At 33.9% G+C, this 25,269-nt stretch overlaps 1 long non-coding RNA gene across 1 annotated transcript in view; it reads right to left on the bottom strand.

Annotated features, from left to right (window-relative positions):
• The window catches only part of LOC110119566, a 119,503-nt gene extending 94,438 nt beyond the window's left edge, over positions 1–25,065 (bottom strand). Inside the window, exon 1 of the long non-coding RNA XR_002308039.2 lies at positions 24,651–25,065. This is a non-coding gene — a long non-coding RNA (uncharacterized LOC110119566). The remainder of the gene's footprint in view (positions 1–24,650) is intronic.
• Positions 25,066–25,269: the final 204 nt, after the last annotated feature.

Raw genomic sequence — 25,269 nt, 5'->3', positions numbered from 1 at the left:
GGGATTCACGCGTTACAGCTTAAAACGCAGCACCTCACCGTTTAAAAGAACGAAGGTCTGTTTGATACGAGTGAACCTCGTTGCCCGACAGCATAGCAATTCGCCATGCAAACTCGCATAAAATTTCAAAATTAACACGTTGACTACCGCGCTGCTGCCGTGGGATTCGTGCGAATTTTCGTGAAACCGCTATACCGATCCCGCAGGACTAGTAAGATATATTAAACTTTTCAAGGAAGCTACGTTCATCGCTCTGTTATAATTAAACAAGAAATCGATACTATTATTATGAACAACCGCGAATCCTCTTCAGAAATGTAATGAAATTTAATAAAGAATATGTATGTGTATGCTATAAATCACGGAAAATTTATTAGAATGTTATAAAAAATACTTCCCACTTGAAAAAGTTATAGAGTCTGTTTTAGTTTATAGAGACGAAAAAGGTGAGGATACATGCAAAAAAATGGAAAATACACAATCGTAATCCATCCGAAAAGACCTTTCAAGCGATAAGTCAATATACTTTAATTCGATAGACGGACTAAAAATAGCTGAAATTAAAGTGACAAAAATTGTATAGTATTTTATACAGTACCGTAATAAAATAAATGGATCTAAAATGTATTATTCGTCTGTGTGTGCTGATACTCTTTAATTTATTAATGAACCGTAGTGAATAAACAAGCAGAATGCGTCTCAAAGAGTCTCAGCTCTGAAACTTTAAATTTTCCTCTAAAAGAAACAAGTGTATTATAATGCTACAATCAAAAAATCTAAATTGAAAATATAAAGTCAATAGAATAAAGGAATGAAAATCATTAAAAAATCTTTCCTATATAATCATTTATAATCATATTTCTTTTTCAAAATAATCTACAAAACTTTTGTCGAGTACTTAGTACTTTAAAATGTTTTACGCAAACGATACTTGCTAACAAGTCAACTATTATAACTAGTAAAATGCTTCTTTTTATTCTTCGAATATTCGTATAAGTGTTCTATATATCCTTTGTATCAGCCATATAAGGAGACGAGTATCAACAGACGTTTTATTCTTTTGAACCGTCATTATATGGAAAGATCATGTGGTTTACGGTAAATCACTAGGCAGCTGTATCTGGTAATCAAAGGAAATTCAATCTGGAATACCGCGACCGTTCGAACTTCTCTCTCTTCGGCACAGAGATTTACTTCCGATCGGTTGTGAATACAGGCGATAGTAAATTCGCTATTTAGCAAGTTCTCAACCGATGAATATTCTGTCATGTGACGTATAATGGGATATACGTAGTACGTGCTTCATTCCCCCTTATTATGGCGGTTGCTCCGTTTCTATCGTGCCTCTTGCTGAATCCCTCACAGTGCTAACCTGCTATTCCGCGGCTATTCTATGGGTCTCAATTTATGCAATTATTTGCGAGAGGCGAGCTTTTGCGCGTACACCAACCTCCACGGGAATCGATAAAGTTCCTATTTATCTTGCTTGCAAATTATACCGATGCCAGTGTATTCGACAACTTCGGGTTCTTGTTCCATGCTCGTATGTGCACGAGGTGTGCTATTTAAGGGAAAATGCTATTCGCGGAACTAATGTATTATTTGCCTCTGATCGAGAAAAAAGTTGCATGTTAATTTCGGTTTGTTTATTATCATGCAAATTAATATAAATCTCGATCTGTAATATGCATCTAAATATGAGTTTCTCAGGAGCCATACCCCATAAATTAACTCAGCAAATTGGAATTGAAGAATGACAATTAGAAATATTATTTTTTCGTTTTTATCAATTATCAATTATTTGCACTATCTCCTTCTGATAAATAAGTTTGAAATTTCTTCCTTAAAACGTTTAGAAGTTCCAAATATCCTATTATAAAATCACAAAATTTTAATTCCTTTGAAATAATAATATTGTTAACAATATTATTAAATTCTCCAAACACGACACCATCCTTTAAAGGCACAAAGTTACAAAAAGCTTCGTCCAACCATATTTCTCCACGAGTTTTCTCCTACTATTTCCCACAAAAAAACCTCAACCTATTCCACTGAAACTATTTCACGCGGACAAACCCAACAAATTGAAATAGCGAAACTACGTTCGTCTTCGAATGGAAGGTTTCGCAGGTCTGTGATTCGAGTTAACAAGCATTTCTGATTATTTGTAGAGTTAGAATCCGTTCAAAAACTGCAATTTCAACCTCAATTTCCGTCGCATCGCAGGCTTCGCGAATATACCAGAGCGTATAGCCACTGTGGGTGGCTCTCGAAAGACCATCGCATCGGTCCAACTCTGGGAAACAACAAATTACCTCGTCTAACATAACAAACAGGTTGCGGAGCCAACATGTCGGCCGCGTAATGCTCCGGGGTGTTGCTCCGTTGGCAGCAGAAAAAATTATCACTTCAAGTGGTCAACCCCTCGAACGTAACGCGCATCATCAGTGAAGGCCGCCAATCGACCCGATTTAGAAATACCTGTACATGGTATGGAATGTGTAGCGCGTAGGTGAAATCGTGTACCTGGTCGCCTCCTCGATACTCGTTTCGTGTCACCAACAACCATTTGTCGTTCGAAGGGGACTTTGAACGAGCGATTCGCTTAACATCGAGTCAACAGCAGATAAAACCAGAATCGATCGTCCTGTAATGGTCGATCGGAATCCAATGCCGCGTATCCCCGCATTAGCTTTTTGTTTCTAACAAACGGTGACCGCCCATCCTCTTTCCGCTGGAGAATGGCCAGCATTATACTTTATTTTTTCACGCATCCTCCTTCCTTCTCCTCTCACGCAAAAAAAAACCGACACCAGCTAGATGGAATAGAATTTTTTCTTTCTTCTCTCAATCTCCCACCTTCCCTCTCTCTCTCTCTCTCTCTCTCTCTCTCTGTGCTTTCCTAGATAAAAGAAAATCAACGTGATATTCGCGGGATTTATATTCGTTTCGGATTTGGATAAATCTTTTGGTTAAATTGTTCCTAGCTTTTTTTTTAGATTTGTGAACGGTGATTGCCATCTTCCTTTTGGGAGGATGGTTTAGTGGAAATGAATTCCACATTTTTCGTGGATACGTGAGTTTGTTGGACACGAGAGCGGAATGGTACGGAATAATCAACTCGTAATTTTTCGTACTTTTATGGATTTATAATGACTCATTTCTGGGAATTTAAATAATTTTTGATGTAAAACACACGGATGGAAGCTTGTTTCTCTACTGTATGTTTTCCGTCGGTATAACATTTCTTTTTGAGGAAAATATGAAAGAATAGCGATATCTCGTTTTAATTACACGCTAAAGATTTCCTCGAAACATCAAAAGTCTTTTTTCTCGGTTGAGATTAAAGCAAGGGATGGAGACATAAAAAGAATTCGAATACTGCGGTTAAACTAGAATGTATATATTCCGTGCCCTGTAATCAATTATTCTGTCTACAAAAGGAATAGCCAAACGAATATTTAACCGTTTTATTTGTACTCCGAATAATTATAGCAGCCATCTTGATCCCCTTATTTTATCTCTCTACGTGATCTTCTTTCGTGTCATAAACAGCCCAGTCACTATCCGAAAGGATCACCAGGAGAGCACTTTCGATTTGTAACCCGAGTAAATCGCATCACCGACAAAATGAGCGACGACGATGGCGGTGTCCTTTTCTTCTTTAACAGCTGAGACGAAGCGAGGGCGGAGAAACTGAGACCCTTTGGCAGAACTTATGAATAATGAGGCAGTCTCTCGTTTCAACAAACGCTTACTTTGTCGGCGGCAGTTTTTTAGCCTCCAAAAAGACAAGAAACTTTCTTTCCCCCGCCCTGTAAACGTGATAGACCTTAGAAACACCACTACCTCGTCTCCAGCTTCTCGTCAGTCGCCTCCCCCCCTGCCCCGCCAGCTTTAGCATTAAAAAGACATTACGCGCCTTTTCAGTTTCTAATTGTATTTCGTCAGGTCCAGATGACGGACGCAGAATTTCGTTTCTATCTTCATTACGATGGAAATTAACGCGAAATCCTTGATGGGACGCGTTCGTCTTCGGAGGTGTTTGTCTCGCTGATCGAGCAACATTGAATCGCCCCGGTAATGTGATAAAATTTGCAATGCATTCCCGTACTTCGGACTAGCGTCGCGCTGAATAAGTCCCCGGGGACGGGATGCTAAATATCTGCCTGTACAATTTAGGGCTGGAAGTTCAATGAGTAGGATTCAGATGATTTTGAAAAGTACAATAGACTCGATTGTTTTAATTTAGGGTAAAAACTTAATGCATGGAACGGGATTTGAATAACTTGTCAAGATATGATTAACTGTCTTTCTAGTTTGGACACATAAAATATAATTAGCAGAATTTTGGGAAATATGACAAACACGATTGTTTTAACCAGAAAAGATAGAAATTAATGCGTGGGATATAATTTGAATGATTTTCTAAAATATATGATGAATTTAATTTTCTTAATTAACAAAAGTAGGACATTCAATGATATGTGATTTGCATGATTCTGAACGATATGGTGAACTTCATTGTTAAGTTAACAAAGGTAGAGGTCCATCTGTGAATAAGTTCAGAGAATTTCGTTCAAACGATATGAAAGGACGAATGTAATTGGTTTAAGTATGAAAAGGTAATGAGATTTTAATTAAATATTTCTATGAATTCCTTGGTTTGATTGATTTCAAAGCGCATTTACTCAATGACAAAATATATTTTCTTCTTCTGACTTATAGGACGGCGAAATAGTCAGTTTTTCGGTTCGATACTGATCAACCCCTTTAACCACAGTAAGCGTCACGCGCCGTCTTTCATTTCTTTCTTCATGAACAATGTCCACCTTGAATCAGTGATGGGGGAATAATCGATCATTCCGCGAACTTCCCTTCAACAATATTTTCCTAGAGTATATCTTAGCGTGACGAAATGAAGACTTAGAAAAGTTTTCACATTTGGGAAGTAATCCTAGCACGGAACGATTTCAACCCATCTTTCATAGGGCGTTCATGGGAGAAAGAATTCTAGTAATGAGAAAATAACGTAACTGCTACACTGTATATATTTATGTATTTATGGGAAGCTCAAGAGTGCAAAAATCTACAGAATGCGCGTAATATGTAAAAACACATAAAATACTCAAAACAGCATATTCGCTACGCTATGTAGAAAGAGAGCATGAAATTTTTATTCAAGTTCCATTTCTTCAGTTACATTCATAAAAATATAAAATTCTATGGACATTCGCGGTATAGTAACAATACTAATTGTACATATATAAACGACCATAAAAAATATTTAGAAAGGGTTCCAATAGTTTCAGAAAAATTACTACAAGATACTAAATAACAAATTCTATCATTCTAGACAAGAGGTAAGAACGACAGTAAGGAGAAAATTATAACGCAAACACGCCGAATAGAAAATTTACTAATATATAAAAAGAAGACAAAACAAGAGACGTTAATACATGAAGAAATCTTTTTCAAATCTCTATACCATAGTAACTACGTAACACTACCACCTTAAAATTCCAAAACCGTAAAGACTTAAACAATCTATTGTAGAACCCAGCAGCCGGCGCGTTCCACCTTCGCATAACATAACACCAACCGGTTAAACGATCTATTAAACGTCATCCGTGAAAGTTTAGCTTATGACGAAATACTTTTGCTTCAAGATTGTGTGGTTGTGAGCTGTGAGCGAGAAACATATCACGGAAACAGTACCGGCGACCCTCTCTTTTGTTTTATACGTGGGTGCTTCCTGCGAGGCAGTTCCCTTTCAGTCAGATACGCGTATCGCGTTTACACGGCGAGAACCTAGCGTACAGAAAGAGTTGTTTGAAATAACAGCCGGCTACCGGAAGGATATTCGAAACAGTCTCCACTCCAATCACAAACGCGAACGACGGAGAACGTTAGCAGAAAGGGAGATAGAGGTGGAGAAAGAGGAAGGGAAAACAAAAAGAAAAGAAGAGAGAGGCGGGAGCGCGCACCATGCAACCGGGTAACGGAATAAGTTTCGTGGTAGGCAAATCGTCGGGATGGGCATCAAGTTCCCGAGAGAAGTGGCTTTTTTGCGATACGAGTAATATTTTAGCGTGCTTTCCCGTTCATAGTTGCCGTAGAAACTTTCTGTCATAGCCCGGAGAGGACTTCAACGACGGGCATAGTCGCGATTCTCGAGGACGCTCTTTACTTCGCGAATAGAACCACCGATTCGGGGGTAGCAGAGTCGAATTAAATGTCAAGCCTTTTTCGCGAATTCCTCCGCTTATTTTGTTTGTCAAAAAATTGCAGAATATTTTGGAGGCTGGTCGTTACACGGGTGAAAAGTTCGATTAATTTTGATGAAACATTTTAATGCACTAAATAAATAATGTAAAAGATACGTGTATGTTGTATGCATAGACCTTTGTTGAAAAATCATAAGAAAGTTACTACGTTCGAGTTAATGCAGAACATTTCAGAATATTTTTTGGAAATTTATCCTTGAATGTACGAATATTTAAATTCATGAAAATAAATTATAAAGATTTGTGACAAAGAAAGAGGATTTAATTAATTATGTTAAACAGTAATTTAATCAATTATAATTTAATTATTTACAATGTGATTTCGTGACAATTTCACCTTATTAATTACATTTTACTTAAGGAAAATTATTATTAAAACAGACAAATAGATTGAAAATATTAATATCTCAGATGTCATTTGAAACTTATCAGGACAGTTAATGGATATTTTACTCTGAAGAAAATTACGAAGGAAGCTATAAAAAATTGCTAACTAATAATAAATATAAAAATGTATCGTTGGCGTGAGAAAAAAGACTGACGTATTTTATGAAATTTCAAAGTTTCATCGAAAGTAGTATAGACTGACCTAATAACAAAGAATGTTTACGTACTGCTTCGATGAAAATCCTTCTTTCTGACATTAACGCCAGCTTTTGTTAAAGTTTTCAGACAGACGCAGAGAAGAAGGCTACGACTTTTAATAGAATTGCGAACTACATTAAACCGACGACTCGGCAAAATGTCTCTCTTGAAAAGGAACTTGTACAGTCACGTAATATGTTCGTAGTACTGGCTATTACAAGTAAATATCAAACAATAATTTCTGAGAAATTCAAACGATGTTAATTTAATAAAAATGGATAAGAACCTTCTACTTTAAAATTGTCAATGTTTTTGTCGATGTAGTTGTTAGAGTAGAATTGTGCTCTCGAAAACAAGAAAATTATTTCTGTCTCTAGTCTATCTTTACATCAGTATTTTAATACTGCATGCAAACTCAAATTTAATTTAGATGTATAGGATTATAACAAAAAATTAGAAATTCTTGCTCGATTCATAACATTATAATATATTATGTACATAAAATTGAATGAAAATCATTTATAAATTATGAACTATACTAGCTGCGTAATGAAATTTTTTTCAGAATAATTTTCCTTTTAAAACAGCTTACGATGTAGTATTACAATAATAATTTCAAAATACCATTACACAAAATGGTAAGAAATCACTTCTGAAGGTTTATGACAACGATTTTACACACGAACGACAATTCATTATGCAGCTTATTAAGAAACATGCAAATATTTGCACAGCACTGTTTCATTTTTAAGCTTAAAGTAGGTAATCTTATATTTTCTTCCATCGCGTCCTCATTTTTGCCACGTACTTATATACACTTATGACATATACCAACCTTCATTCATTATTCCCTTGTACAAAAACCGCAGCAAGGAAAGGAAAGATGCGAGTGACGACGGACGAAAAAAATAGGGATTAAAGTTGGTAAACCAAACACCTTGCTTAAAAAACACTACAAATTAGTTAAAAATTACGAAATTGTTTTTAAGTATTTTCTACGTGTGTTTTCCGCGATCATTTTTCTTCACTTACAAACGGAATTTTCCCTCGCCCCAATTTCCTCATACGCTATTAACTTTTTCCTCTTCAAAGGAACGAAATTCCTTACGTTTTCAATATGGCGTAGAACAAAGGAATACGTGCAAAATTTCTTTGAATGATAAACTGTTGTTTGTTATTGTACAATAATCAGATATAAAATTTTCAAATATTACACACAATTTACATTTAAAAATGCTCCGCGTGAAAACAAAATTCGAGATTCATATAGTAAACTTTATATTAATCACAATATTTTGAAACCGAATACAATCATTTGTAATTAACTTCAGTGTCTGCAAATATGAAATAAATCATGAATCGCTAAATTATGAAACCTAGAAAATTAATTTGAAAATTAAATCACCTGAAAAACTCCATAATCAAATAATAAACACCTTAAAAGATTTTCGAATAATCCGCTCTACTTAATTAAAACGGAACTATTCGAGAACAGAGAAGCATTCTATTCGTTGGAGACGTAGCTTCGGTTGAACGTGCCTCAAGTTCCACGTTATTGTAGGGAAAAGCGAAGAACATGGCGGAATCCGGAATCGACAGGCGCGCTGTCAGCCGCGTAACGCGTTAAGAGATAAATCGAGCAGAGAAGTTGAGCATTTATGCTCGATTTGTATCGATCTTCGAACGGAAGTTTTTAAGCGTAACTGCAATTTTCAGTTCCGAGCGAGAGGTAATTCGCGCACGATTCGAAACGACGGAAACGCTATCGTCACAAGCAAGGAATTTGCATCGCGTATTCATAAAATTTCTCTACGGTCTCACAGCCAGCCTCTAACAAATCGTCGTGCCGACTCTACGTTTCGTTTTGACCCCGTACACCTCGAAAAAGTTTGCGGTCGGTTAAATATTTCAACGAGCATGCCGGGGAAAAAAGGAGGCGCAGCCGAGAAAGTTGAAGTAACGACGGGACCAAGGTGGCCACGACCGAAAGAGAAACAAATGGAAAAAGTTTCGACCTCGGTCTGATTAACGGGAAATATGTCACGGTCGAAACTCGTCGCGAAAGGAAAAGAAAATCAATCAACCGCGGTCAGCGGGGTTTGTGTATGATTTATTTCCGATTAAGGTTACGATTTAGTGAAAACACGTGAGATAATACCGATTGTTTCGATTTAGAGTGGTTTACACGAGCACATGCCGAGTACTGGCATTGTTTTATAGATCGTATGGATATTTTAATGATCAATTAACAGAGATGAAAATAATCAATTCCTTGTGGTTTTGGAAAGGACACAGTGGATATATTGGATTGGAGAAAGATTTTGGCTAGCGAAATGTTAAATCGAATGACAACTACTGTATCGTAGGATCAATAATAAAGTAATGACATCGTACACAATTACAATTGCGCTATGGACAGTTATGAATAATCGTGTATATCAAATACTTACAATTATACATATAATTGTATGTAGCACGACACAAATGTTGGATATTCACGAGTTTTCTTAATCCTCATCCGTTCTTCATCTTTCTAACTTAATTTCTCTGTTGATATCAAATTTAGATCAATGTCAGATAGATGGATAGATAAATAACACGAGTTTATTGCATGTATTAAGAAGATTGATTTTTAATTTCCTCATACAGATTTCACATATTCCGCGAACACGTGTCTTTGTAATGTATGATCTGCAGTTTCATGCGCTTGTAGCCCACGGGGTGTACTAAGAGAGTAGCTTAATTGCGAGAGTGTATGCGACTGTCCTGTAATGACGATGATGAGATGATCATAGGTGTAATTTGCTGATTACTACAACTGAACTACCTGCTACTATTAAGGCTTGCTATTTACTTTATATCTTTACTATGGCATGTTAGCACATATTATAATGATAATATCCAAATCTTTTATAATTCTTATTATAATATTTACATGTGTCTTACTACATATAAATGGGTAATACTTTTTCTCTTATTTTTTATAAATATATGAAAGAAAATACAATAAGATAAATAGAACTTGAAGGATGAACAGCTCCAATGAATGCCATCTTGCAATGTCTTATTTAAAGTTTATGTTCAATCTACTAATTGAAGGAAATATTGCTAATTGACTAGAAGCACTTTACCTACACGCAATATACAATGGAGACGATTATATCAAACCACTGAATTCGTTGTTACAGGAGTTATTACACGCTGCTATAAAACTGATTATTGTCGTTGGCTTACACAGATTCGCACATGAAGAAATGAACACTAATCACAAGATGTTCACTTGTAAAAACCTAGTAAGAAGGATGACTAGTTGGAAATGAGCGAGAGTTAATTGTTCGAAATTAACAGGATTCACTAGTTGACGGTGATGAACATCGCTTTCTTGTAGATCCTGCAAGTAGTAATCCTGATTTGTTACAAGGATTTCGTTCCAATCAATGTAATTTCTATGAATGCATTGATTTGTCATAATTTTTAGAACGATAGATTTTAGGATAAAATTTCTCGGCTAGGTAGGTATGCTTCAGCTATCATATATATAATTTTAATAATTTTAATAATTATCCGGCTAGTGTTTTATAACAAGTACACCCTCGTCCATAAGTATTTGGACACTTAGGTATTTGCAGATTTTGCATAAACATCTTACGACTTTAGCTTCTTTCATGAATTTATTATCTTTTCCTATAATCTTGATGTTATCCTTGGACGATATAAACAACATTTATTAACAAATGATGTTGATAAAGTTATCATAAAGAGAGATAAGCGAAAATGTACGTAGACTAAAATTATCTGAACGCCTGCATCGTCCTGTTCTCGTGTTTATGAATCTTAAATGACTGATACCTCTCCAAAGGTATAAAGATAAGAAACTTTGCGAGGAATAAACATATTGAATAGATTGCACCGTGAAAAAGAATAGACGGCAAACAAAATTATCTAAAACTTTTTTTTTCATTATGATACCTTCATATTATTTCTACATGTGTGTTTTCTTTTACCTATCTTTATACCAATTTTATCGATATTATTTGTTAATAAATATTGGCTTGATATTGCCCAAAAATAACATCAGATTGTAGAACAAAATAATCCACGAAAGAAACTGAAATAAGGTAACTATGCGAAATTTTCAAATACACGAATGTCCGGATTACTTAATTATTTTAACCAATCCCGTAATGGATTTCAACATTAACAGAACGTAATATTTATTTTACAAATTTAATACATCGAAATCTCGAAAAGTACAAAAAAAAATTTAATGGACTATCGTTTGGGAGATCGTTACTCAACGATGGAATATTTATTTGAACGAATTTTTGCTAAAATCAATATTATCGAAATTGTCACAGCAAATTCACTTGCACGCCTCAGACTGTATCTATATTTGCGTAAAATTTCACGCAGACGAAAAATAATATTTAGAGTGCCGAAATGATTTATGCCTCCCCGCACATACCAATATTAGTGCCTTCAAAGGTTTTATTTCATATCAATTTGTTTTATAAGAACAGGAATATCAAATATTAAAATTGGGACAAAATTTTTTGCTTTATTTTAATCTAGAATATTCTAATAAATTTAATTTTTAATTTCATAGTCAAAATATAATTAAATACTATAAAACTTGTAATAACCGTAGATAAAATGGAGAGATCTGTAATGGTTTTAGAGAAAAGTTAAAAATCTCGAGAAGCATTTATGGAAAAATCGGTTATTCTTTCGTAAAATTCCTCGTGTAATAAGAAATGAACGGAATAAAATTAACTCGTCGAGTCGCGTGGCTGGAGCGCATTTTATAAATGCAACATAAAAATTATGCGCATCCTTTGTGTAATAGCTTACCTAAATTATGCAGGAATTCGTTCTTTCGGTTCAGTTCCGGCAAAAGAGAAATTGCTTTCCTTCTTTTACAAAATACCTATATATTTTATATTCTATTTCATTATTACTGGATCATTACTATACCGTTATTATTACTTTTACTGTTCTTATACAACTACAACATTGTCATGATTTCTACTGTTTTAAACATTTTCATGTTAAAATAGTCACAAATTAACGTTAAGCGCTTATATTTTCACTTTATGTTTTACAATCCACGTAAATCGATTTTCATTAAACCAGCGGCATCGACAGACTGAATTTTAACATGAATAGTATAATAACGCGAAGAAAAATATTTGCCAAAAGAATACCTAGCGCTGTCGGGTAAGACCCATCATATTCGAATAGGTTTTTTTATGATAAATTGACCTTTGTGTACTCAGTAAATATAGGCATCCGTTGGTAGGTTCACGGTGACTGTATTATATTTCGGAATTTATTGGAAAATTTATAAATAAAACTTAATTGAATTTGAGCAATATTCCATACGGTTACACTTCATCAGTCTTCCTCTTTATTTAATGCACAAAGAGAATGCGATTTGTGCATTCGGCCACTTTATCTCTCGGCCACACCTGTTAAAATATCTTATCAACTACTTTTCTTATAAAATGATGTTGCAAGCATAAATAAATTTGTTTCTGCTTACATTTCATTTGACTTCAAAGAATATATTTAGATATCTTGCCATCATTTTATGTTTTTATACTTTGCATGCTTAATCTAGACGTTCATGCTTCAAAATGTTATATTTTAAATAAACACATAAACTCATTTTTTTTGCTACCTGCTTCTCCCTTGTTCCTATCTTAACATGTCTATTGTTTTGAAAAACCATTAATTAAAATTTAAGGAACGCAGAAAATATTTCAAAAAGGTTACCAATACATTTCAACGAAACTTTCCAATTATGTTTTTTATATGTGTAGGTTATACAATCTCTTAATGAACTACAATATAAAATTATCTTCTTATTTTTATCACTATGTTTTTACAATAATCTTTTCCGTTAAAGATTCATTTTTCGAAAAATATTGAAAAGGTTTATTCATTTCTCGAAAATGGTCTCTTCTCTTAAATATGGAACGTTTGCGGCAATTTTCCATTAAAAAATTTATATTTCATTGGTTAAACATCATAGTATATCTTCCTATTTAAAGATAACTATTGTAGGAAAGCTTGGTATCTTTTACGGTAGGTAGTTATTAGTACTCGTCTTACCAAATCGCTTTCAAACACACTGTTTATGCTCGGAAAGTTATTTGAGCTTAACTAAATTGGATTTCTGGAGTAATTATATAACAGACAAGCATGCTATCGAGAATTTATGGCATCGACAAGCTATCCCACTGGACAAATTAGACAAATGGCAAGGGTAACGCTCAAAGGAAAGCGAATATTTACTTTAAACTACTCTCAGATTCTGTGTAAAGATATTGAAATAAATCCTTGATTTCCTGGTTTTCGCGTAAGAATTCAGAAAACAGCAATGTATTTCGATCGAAATAAATAATAAATCAACATGTGTGATTAAAACTTAAACAATATTTACAGTTTTATGAATATCAAAAGTAAAATATTTTTTTCTTTTAATTATTAAAATAAAATTGCTACTTTCTTAAAATCTACGAAGAATCATTTTATGAGTAGAATTTTACATAAAAAATCGATTATTATGTTCTACATTACATCGCTCTGTCGCAACTAGAAACAGGACATTCTACCAAATGGTTGAAACACGAGACTATCTTCCGACTTGTCCATCACTATAAACAATAGATACAAACTTCTATACATATAATTAGTAAAGGAGAATATTCAGTATTATATATCGTAACGAGTAAAATAGTTACAATGTTATAGTTAAGCTAATAATAAGTTTATAACAATTCATTATGTATCGTGATTTAAAATAAATGAAATTGTATGAAATAGTTTAGAAATCATAAGTTACACTTGGTATAATTGAATCAGCGTTATTATATATTGAGACCATACATATCTAATTTACGTTGCTGTGAGATATATCCATGTAATATATAAAGATATCGCACAAGAAATACATTATAGTGAATATAAAATTCCCATTTCGAAAAACTGAATATTAATTTTAAAAATGTACTGCACTTACTATAAATTCGGTAAAAATAAAGCAGACATAAACTTTCGGGAGTATGTTCCCTTGGAGACATTTTAAAAAGAAGAATTTCTAGAAAGATAATTTTCAATAAAATCATGGTAGACATCTGCTGGAGAGGGGTCTTATATTAGATACTCTGTAATCAAACTTTTAAACTACCACAGGAGTAAAGATATTTTATTCTATTCTTTCAGTTGTCATTGGTAGATGACACATTACCGCAGAAAAATTATATGACTGCTTTTGATATATTAAGTATTAACATTTCCACTAACTGGAAGCTGAAAAAATATATGGAATCTAAAATTATATGAACTGATATTAATATAATATAATGATGAAATAATGGAATTAATATTCTTCCATAGTAGTAATTTACCTTCAGAGACAAAACATAAATCAAATTGGAATAAAAGATAGAAATTCACGTTTCTTATCGAATGAAAATTATTTCTACAAAACGAATATCAATAATCTGATAGAAGATAATTTAGTCTCAAAGACAGAGCGTACAAAAATCACTTACTACCTCAACTTATCTCAACAACCTCACTTTACCTCAAAAGAGATCTACTATCTCGTGAATCATGAAGCTATAAATTAACAATGGAGCATATTATTCGCCTTTAAAAAACATTCTTGTTATAAACAACAATTCAATAGAAGAAGTTGTATAATTCCAAAAATGTCAATTGCCAAAGCACGAAAAGAAAAGATTCAAGTATTCAAGTAAATGTAGCAGCACATGAGTCAACGGAAGGTTCGAATCAGAAGAGACTCGTATTGTTGTGCTTTAGAGTGCCAACATTGTTTTGGTTTGCTATGTTCAAAGGTAAACGAACTCTGGACAAAATATTATCGCCGTTATTTGTAATCGTCAACCGGAGTTACATCTGAACTTTTTACAATACCACCGGTCGATACAAATAGACGAACGTGCTCTCTAGGACAATGAGTATAACGAGTCATTATAGCGAGTCACATATAGTCGAATAGCAAGCGTTTAATTGAACAGTAGCATTGAGCGGGCGACGATTACGACCAGCGTACACTATCTCTGTACTTGTACTTAAAGTGATTTTAATATAACTGACAATTACGAATTCCTCACTCGTCTCTTTAATAAACCAACCAACACGTATAATAATCCACCTGTTACGACCGTTCGCGGAGAGACACGATCGCGAGGAAATGCGTCAGTAAGGGGCTACGATTCTCACTACGATTTTGATAGTCGACGCCGCGAACCAGTCGTTCCCCTGTTTCGACTAGAATAACAGAGGTAGTTCAAATGATTGTAACACTAAATTAACAGGGTTAATATAAGCTTCTATATTTAACAATATTTAAAATTATAATTAACACATTACAAATGATTTAACAACAATACAACTAGTTTATTATTATAATTCGACTCGACTTTATAGTATTTCCCAACGTATTCGTTTGACTAAGCGACCTTGTTTTTATTTCTTTGAACCTCTCGATGCATTCAGTTTGACTCCTCGTATGATACTGATTGCCTTTCGATTTTTTCCTTTACCTTCTCTTGGAGACGATCCCCACCACGCTCGGGTTCTGCGACCGTTCGCGCTTATGATCACATGTGCCACCTTTTTTGTGTAGGTAAAATAACAAACCGAAGGCGAATCGATGTTTTTCAGAACTCGCTGCTTGACGACAACTATGTGCTTATCGCTACATTGTGTATATCTCGCCGGTCATGTAAGACGATCTGTCTGCGACACTGTAGTACCAAGGGCGACGGTTAAGAACACGGCCTATAGTAAGTCTCGGGGCGTAACACCACCTCACCCACTAATCCACGTATAAAATACAAGCAATAAATATATAAATTCTAGAAGTTAATACTGAGATTGAAATATTAATCATTACCTTGCTATCCCATTATTCGCTGAAATTAACTTTAACAAGTGCTATAAAAATCTATTAAAACGAACTCTTTCCGTCCGTATAACAATTTTCAACAGAACAGTATCCAATAGGTAACTTCGATACCAAAGTCTCTCCATTTGACAAGGATAAAAATGATGTCAACAGTGAAAGTTCGAGAAACAGGTTACATGTCTTCGCACCCTCGACGTTCTCACACATTAAGCCATTAACCAAGAAGACAGGAAAAAGGAAAAACAGCTCGGGCTACTGTACTTTGTAGCACATCCACATTCGTGGAACGATGATATATGGTCAGAGAGAGATTCGTATCCACGTAAGAGGGAAGAATTACGTGTAGTACCGTTTGGAAATAAAACACTTTTACCTCTGTGCGTGCGTTCATAATTAAAAGGTTGCGCGGTTAAGAGCTCGCATTGTCCAGTATCACGTAGGGGATTGCCGAGGGAAATATTACTTTTCCATTGGAATATCTGTTAAACATTCAACGTGACATGCCCATATTTTTTTTTTATTCTTTAACCAGGTTTACAGTGAGCGGGTTTTATTTAATTCTGCCTTGCGCGTCGGGTTTAACTGCGCCCCATTGAAATTCTGTCCTTTCCGCAAAGAAATCGTGCGAATACGTTTTAACGTAACGACCACTGTATTCTGCTCCAGCTATTGTTAGACGTTGGTATAATATATGCAGAAAATATTGTTCGGCGTAGTGCCTGACCTTATCGTCGTTTTACATTTCTTTTTTCCTTCATCTTTTCCTTATAGCTTTAGTTTTTCAATCGTTGTATATTTTAAGCCGTTTAACTTTATAAATATGAAATTTGTTAAAGTAGCATTTTGTGTTGGTTGTAAGATGTTTATCTCTTCGAATGCTGATCCGAGAGATACATGTAAAACCTTTTAAAACCTTCTAGCATCTCTCTGACCTATAATCGTTATTATCTTTCAAGAACTTTGAGTGTATAACGAAGATGTGAAATCCCGATCACGTATTAAATTTGATTTAAAAGTAATCTTATATTTCTTATGAATGAATTATAGTAATTTCACTGTTTGCTCAAGCGTTAAACTAGCAATGCATACATGTATCGTTAAAATAATTGTGGTGTTACCCAGTTTGCAAGAGTTTTACATATTATTGAAATATTCAGGTCAGTCAAAGTTTCCAATATCTCCATGAAACGTAAAACTTTGAAGATTTTTAAGATTTATTACGACAGCTAAATTACTTGAAAAAATTTGAAATTGTCGAGACTTTGTAAGACAGAAAGCTTTCAGAACTTTCAAAGATAACTAAGATAATTCAATTAAATAAGGATTTCCAACTTTATAAAACCTCGTAAGGTAAAACATAGTCAATAAAATGAATAATAATTTTAGTGAAGATTTTGATTAGAAATGAAAATTCCTGTTGGTCTTCAAACGTATGATTCGGTTATCTGTCTCATTTATTTTAAATTGCAGAATTACAGTCTGATTACTTATAATTCTTTAGATAAATGCAAATTTGAAAACAAATATTTCAATTAAGGTCAACGACTTCATCGTTTTTAATGATTATCTCTTGCATCACTTTCATTTAATACTTACTTATCGAAGTATCTATCAAATTTTTCCCCGAATGATTGAAACAAAATTACAACTTTTTAAACTATGACAAATTTTTCTTCCAAATTAGCAAATCGATTGCAAAAGTCCCATTCGTTTAAACTTGTCAAGGAAAATATAATGAAAATAATAGGGGTTCCGCTAATTACCTCTTACGTCGCTAATTTAATATGCATAAAACTAATATCTAGAATATTCTTTTCTTTTATCTAACTTAAAATTTTCCAACTACAATTGAACATTTTGACTTACATGTGTTATCATTTGTTACAAACCATGATCTCTCATACAAATTTTCAGTCGTATTAAAATAGATATGTTATTTTTCCATAACGAGAAATTAAAGTTCAAAATCACTGTCAGAAATTAAATGACCAAATCGAACGTATCGATGAAAAATTAAATCATCCTAATAAAACAATTTTAAAATTCGAGACGATTAATTTCAATTTAAACCAATCTATCCCTAATAGACGTTAAATCGACGAAAAAACGTTATTACTTTCCAGTACTCCAACTAAATAACTAAGGAAATTCCATACGACGCCTGGAAACATTCAAAATTCTAAACTCCGTAATTGCCCCATGATTGGAGCATAAACGTCGCCCGAATCGCCTCCTTATTTACTTTAGAAAACAATTATACCTCCTATTAACCACGGCTAAGAAAATCAATCATAATTCGTAGAACTGAATCGCAGCTCGACCAAATTCTCGACAAACAAAAGTCTCTGTCGGCAAGTTCGGTAAATCAATGGCTTTCACAAAGTTTCGACCAGAGTAAACGGAGTTTAAACAAATGGACCGCTATACTTGTTGATCGATAAACTAAGAAATAACTGAATGCATACATATAAGTCGGACATGAGTGGCGGTGAACTCGAATTACTCCATTCAGATGAGGTGTATCGAGGGAAGGAAGCACTCTATAGCTAGAGATATACGCAGGTTCGGGACGCGTGTATATTCCGCGGATTCGCTAATGAAACAGTGGGTATTATCTGTTCGTTCGCAGTGCCGTTATTATTATTTGTGACGAGCTTAACACGAGCTCGCGACACACGCTTGAAAATAGCATTGTTTCATTCTGGACACGTAAATGCAGCCTCGTTCGCCGTTTCCTATCGCGTCATATTATGCTGTCGTTGTAAAAGTAGCCCCGTCTAACGCGTCAATCGAACATGACCTTGTCCGAACAAAAATCACGCCTGACCAAGAGGTTGGCGTCAGCTTTCCATTGCCTTTTAAAACGAGCGAATTCCACAGTCTGACAGGAAATCGACAGCAGAATTGAATACCGTTACGTGTTTAGTGACATTCCTAGTGTCGGCAATTATCAAACTGTGTGCCGTTGATGGTGGTGAATAGAAAATTTTCGATTATATTCTGCTGTTGGCTTTTCAGTGTACGATAGAGATTATAATAGATAAATTATATTTCAGTGTGGTTTCGTCGAACGTGTAATATGTTTTGATAGCAGATAATAATTTGATATTAAGATATTGCGGTTATCCGCTATATGATACATGTAGAATATTCAGGTTATTAGTCATTAGTGTTTTGTCGTGAATGTAGTAGATTCCTCAAAAAATATAAAAAAAAAACAAAATTTTTAGAATTCTAGAATTCTCTTTACCGGATAAGGTTCAACATCATTAAAGTTCAAAAATTACGTATGAAAAATAGCGAAACTTTATCTAAGCTTTTCTATTTTTTTTTCAGAAATCTACCTCTTACGGGAAAGATACTGGAAACTTCATATTTGTTCATTTTTCTCATTTCTATTAACCTTTGAAAGTGTCTTACAAAAATCTACCTTCTATTTATTACATAACTAACAAATTCTTACAAAAAAATCAAAATTTTAGTTGCGTTAGAAAATAAAACTTTAGTCTTGAGCAATTTCTATCCAATACTTGATTAAATCTAATATTCATCCGATATTAACTTAAGACAAATTCTTAATGATTCCATGTCATTCAAATGGGATTCTTATCGAAACAAACAAATGAAATAAAGCAATGTCTTCGGATAAAAACGATCATCTGACCTTCCTATCCTTCAACAACATCGATTCGCTGAAGTTATCAGATCAGATGAACAAAAAAGATTTTAAGTTTATTTCGTGACCTTTGCAAGAAGGAAGTTACAAGAAGAAGGCGAATCCTCGCGATCCATCCCTTATAGGACCCCTGTTATTCCACTTGGTAAAACTTACGCAATAAAGTTTATACGTTCATAAGATGTGACTTTAAATTACACATGAAGCTTCGTAAAAACGGAACAACCAGAGAAGAAAGGAGATTAAGTATTTACCTGGGGAACATCACCGCTCTGAAAATTCTAAAGCCCCGCAGGCTACATCGAACACACCCTCTATCTCTCGTTGCATACAGTTTTACGAGGGTAATCGATTTGTGCCTGGTTTTGCTTCCAAGATCTTTCCCCATGCACTTTTATCGTGAGATGCGAGTTTAACGAAGTTTCCTGCCACGTAGCTCATACAAATAGGAGACAAAATTATTTCTTCCGTTTTGACATTACACCGAATTCTACATTAATATGATTAATGTGATACATATACTTTTTATAAGGATAAGGCTTGAGAGAACTAATGTAATTGCGAACTAGTATAGGAAAGGATAGAATAATATCGGATGGCATAGAACAGCATAGAACAATCATTATTGCGCTATTGATAGGGATCTTTAGTAGAAAAACTCGTACGCCATAGTGATACTATAAACACGTTTTAAGCATTATACGTAAAGAAATTATTAATATTGATATGGAGAGGTACAAAAAAGACCTTGAACATAATTATTATGAAGAATTTCTATAATCTAATGACGCTATACATTCCGAAATATATTATGCACAATTAGAAAAATTACGAAACACCATAACTCCTGGATCAAAGTAAGTCACTCCAGTTGTATAGCAAGCACCATATTTCTCCAACTTCGTCAAACTACCATTTATTCGGAGCACTGCGACACTCATTATCAAGAAAAACATTTTGAAACACAGTAGTCATCTACAAAGATGTTAACATATTTCTGTTAACAAAAAGCTTAGGAATTATTATAATTAATATAACTGACGTAACAAAGTTAGTTGAAAAATGGGAACAAGTTGTAAAACGAAATAGAGACTGACATCTTCATCGTAACAGAAGACACAAAGTGAAAACTACGAATGAAAATTCTACGTTTCCAAAGCGGCAAGAATTTTCCAGACGACTTAATACAGCAGACATTAATATAAAATTAAATCAAAATGAATTTCATTAGAAGTATCCAAAATCCATGTATACATATATTACTTTTTTATATCTGTCTATTGATGCGAAGAGGCTGGCAGTATTCAGAAGCGACGATTGATATTTGTCAAGATTATGGATCTTCTGGAGAAATAAATTCTCAGGTAGATACACCTATACCGCAACGTCAATCTGTCTTGAAAGACAAGGACGTTATTTCCTTCTCTAGGGAAAGACCTTCTGAAGATACCAAAGGTAGGGAAGAATAGAGTCTTTCGAGACCCTATTACATAGTTTTATATATTTACTCATGGAATAGAAATCTGGAAATACAAAATATGCATCGTGACCGAAGCAATCAGAATCACTGAAGAAACAGAACTATGCTGATCCACTCCATTAATTTAAAAAATTGAAAGAAATAATGATTTTATAAACATTTCTTTTTAAGTTTTCAAAATATCCAAGATCTTGGGTGAAATTTATTATTATTTATATATACCACATACTTCTGACAATAAGTCGTTCGTTTCTAAAGAATTGAATAAGAATTCTATAGCAGCGTGTATGAAGAACGGAACTAAGAATTTATAGAAAGAAAAGTTGATTAATCTGTCTTCATAGAATTCTCAATTTTGATCAAATCTATTCGTAATTTAACCTTCTAAGAGTAGTCTGATCTGTTTAATCCAGTTTAAATTAAAACACAGATCTTTACCGCACAAATTGCAATCAGGACCGAGATACGAGAAACCCAACATCGTGTCAATATCGTTTATTACAGTTACTTATTTAACAGGCAATTATAATCTGCAAAATTATTTATCAATTGCAGATGCTATGGATTAACGAGGTTGAAGGTAAAGAAAATAAATGTATCTTACTCCGTGAAGCCGTCAGCGAACGATATCAGTGTGAAAATGGAATTTCGTCGGGCATTTTTCCATTGGATTGCTGAGAAACACGAGTCCCTGTGAAAAACGTACAGAAGGCGGTGTACATTTGAAATTCGACCGTCTAGCAACAGCTTTTGCTAAAGTGACTCCGCCGAAAGAGGCGAGCAGCGTCAAATGTCATTCCCCCAAGGGTTATTTACGCCTCTAAACGATGTAAAACCACGAACGAGCAAGGACGTCGCCGCCAGTCGCTTGTGTTAATTTTGAATGTATCCTCATAACACGAACTGTGTGCCCTCTTTACTTCTTGCTACGTGCCCTCAATTAGTCTGAAAGCATGCATGTCGAATGTTCGCATGCAAAAATTGACACGAAGTGTTAAACACACAAGATGTTCCACGAAATCTAATTTCTTATGAAAGAATAATGAGATGGAATCAGAAATTATTATTATTCAGGTAATATGTGATCTAGAGGCTGTTTTAATATTTTTAGTCCTTTAAAAGTACTAATTATGTTCGTAAAGAATAGAATAAGGCGTAACACATGCATTTTGAGTAATTAAGTGTATTAAGTATATTATACAATTTACCTTAAATATACTATATAATTTGTATAAGTACAAGAAATACGTTTTAAATAATATACAAAATGTACAAGTTACATGGATTGGATTAAAATAATTTTTTCCATAATAAATGTCTACAAAATTTATCCTATTGAATATTACAATGTATATTATTATTATGTTAGAATACATAATGAGATGATTATTATATCATCACACGAGCATGGGTTCAATATTATTGATATTATCTCATTAGTGCAATTAATTCGGCTTTGCTTCGCAAAAATTGACTATATGCCAAAAAAAAAATTACACAAGTATCAATTTAACTAATTATCATTTTTGAAAAATTGTATGCAATAAGAATAAATATATAATACAGAACAGGTCTAATAATAGTATAGGATATTTTTACTTCGATAAATAATTGTGCAAATAAGAAGAACTAAGAACTATTCTTTACCACTAGATCTTTTAACATATAAACATTAACACAATTGCTATGAAATGTATTAACTATATTTAATTTTAAGCTGGAAAATAAATGAATATGTATATGACCAACGTTAATTTAAAAAGACAACTTTCAGACAGTTCATACTAAAAGAAAATTATATCCTTAAAAGGAAAGAAACATGATCTGTGGTAGACGTTTTGCATCAATCCTCTACAGCAGCGAACATAATAAAAAGAATATGAACATCCTACAATCATAACATAAATGTTCTAAACTGTAAAGAAATGTTTATTCAATTTCCTAATTGCACATAAAATTCAGTTACAACATACATCTGTACTCTAAGAAAATATTTATAAATTTTATTTAACATACATAAATATATATCTATAGACTACAATAAAAATATTTTTTCACATGTGCATATAATAATGTATCAGTTTGCAAATCAAGATTACAATTACTTTTATTTATTGCATATAAATGTCAAATATAATAGATGTTGAAATAGAAGGGCAAAGAGATTAAAACGTTGAATTCAGATTAGAAACTCCCTAATTCTAAGGGGTCAAAGAATATATGCCGTTATCGCTAAATCTATACGGATATGAAGTGGAAACAGAAGTACCATAAAATGGAGGGATCCAACCGAGGAAGTACCTTCGTATGTCAATTGGTTTGATAATTCAGGGACAAGAAACGAGATACCATTCCCAGAAGAATTTTACTCACGTAACTGCGCCACCGATTTCTAACGATCTTTTTTCATCACAACCTTTAGCTGAATTTATTGTTGCCGCGTCATGGTCCATATAAATGCCTTGCAAAAGGGCTTGATTACAATTTATTACACGTCTGAACGTTTCGCTATTGCTACTTATCAATTACTCTCAATTGAAACGCAATTGACGTTGAAAACGAACGGTTTGCCTCGCAGAAACGATAACATTAATCATTCATCACGCCGGAAAATTAGTGTGTGGAAAACGAATGCCACGCTTGTTCAAATTTTTAGCACTAGAGCCTCGTACGAAACCGCTTTTAAGCGGCAAATTATTTTGCAAACGGTACGGAGGAATTTCTCAGCATTTATTTCGATAACTATATAATTTATATTAATTTCCGTAATGATCATAGATTAACGTTGATTATATACTGATTACGTCGCATATTAACACTATCATACTTCTCTATATTACAACAAATGGTATAATCGAAAATGATATAGATATGTAATTCTGCTCACGAAAGTAAATCGAAAATATAAAATTATATTTTTCAATACGATGCTTTGTGTCAGAGAAAATAGAGTTTGAAAATTGTTTAGATAATACATAAGCATCTCAAGATGCATTTAAAATGAAAAATTAAAAATGTTAAAGCATTTAAAACATATAACTTGATTAATATCCACCATAAACACTGTGTATGTATGAACTCGATAAATTTTCACATTGTTGTTACCACGAAAAAATTGTAATGATAAAAAAAAATCGAATTAATTCTAAATTTTGAGTGATTTAATGTCTCGTTGAATTATATAAAATTCTAAAACACAATATAGGAATACATATATTTTCTTGCACCGTATAAGAATAGTTAAATGATGTTTAATAATCTATTTGTATATATACTGAATTATTAATTACGAAATGTAGCTAACTTTGATTTATATAAACCTGATCAGCGAGTGAAAATATTTCCAAACAAAAATGATTCGGTAGTACAATGTGACTATGACACTCGAGCATAAAACGTTGGTCTACAAAATGGCGCCTACTGGAGTAATTTACAATACATATTTTAAATAACTCCAGTTAGTTGAGCGCCAGGAAGTTATTTTGAACCTTACCTTACCGAAATATGTATCTGGATTAAATTTGTCAACTTTTAAAAGTAGCGGACGTTTCTATCGCAAAACCTAACCTTGCCAATAACACACTATGGAGCTACATATGCCAGACGTGAAAAGCGGGAAGGTGAATGAGAGAGAACCCGATGAGCCTCCATAGAAGATAATGTAAAATGTAAGTATCCTACCTTGCCTTTATTCCCTGTTATCCTCCCGGCTGTTTAAAGATCCTCGCTGGACAGGCTCTCTGGCACGAAATCACATCCACCATAGCACACATAGAGTCGATGCACATAAATGTGAACATGGATTGTCTCGTCTACTCACTAACTTTTTGCTCTCGAGCGAAATCTTGTACGGCGGATGAAGCCAATAAGCTGCGTTATATATTCGTACAACGAGAATTCGCACTTACACAGAAAAACGATGAGATTAATTCCCTTTGTCGCGAAATGCGAGTGTCGCGCACTCAACCGAAACAGAAATGAGTCGCCCCCTCCCGCGCTGCGTCATTCCGTGGACTGTGCGATCGATATCGACATTGTGCGCTCTGTCGAAGGTGAAATCGATATCACGTAAAATGCGCATATTCCCGATGCGCACCTAGGCCGCACAACCGACTTTCGACGGTTTTAACCGAATTCCTATAGTCGTTCTCGATGACATTTACATGTATGTTTATTTACATATCTACCTCTCCTACTTTTATGTTTTAATATCACAACAAACAGTGGCAACGAGTACACAAACTTGTACACATATAGTGACAGGCAACAGAAAGTTCATAAAATAAGAAATAGAAGAAGA

Source organism: Bombus terrestris, chromosome 9 (assembly GCF_910591885.1).
Source record: "Bombus terrestris chromosome 9, iyBomTerr1.2, whole genome shotgun sequence".
Lineage (NCBI taxonomy): Eukaryota > Metazoa > Arthropoda > Insecta > Hymenoptera > Apidae > Bombus > Bombus terrestris.
The sequence above is the reverse complement of the archived record's forward strand: the minus strand, read 5'-3'. Positions and strand labels throughout refer to the sequence as shown.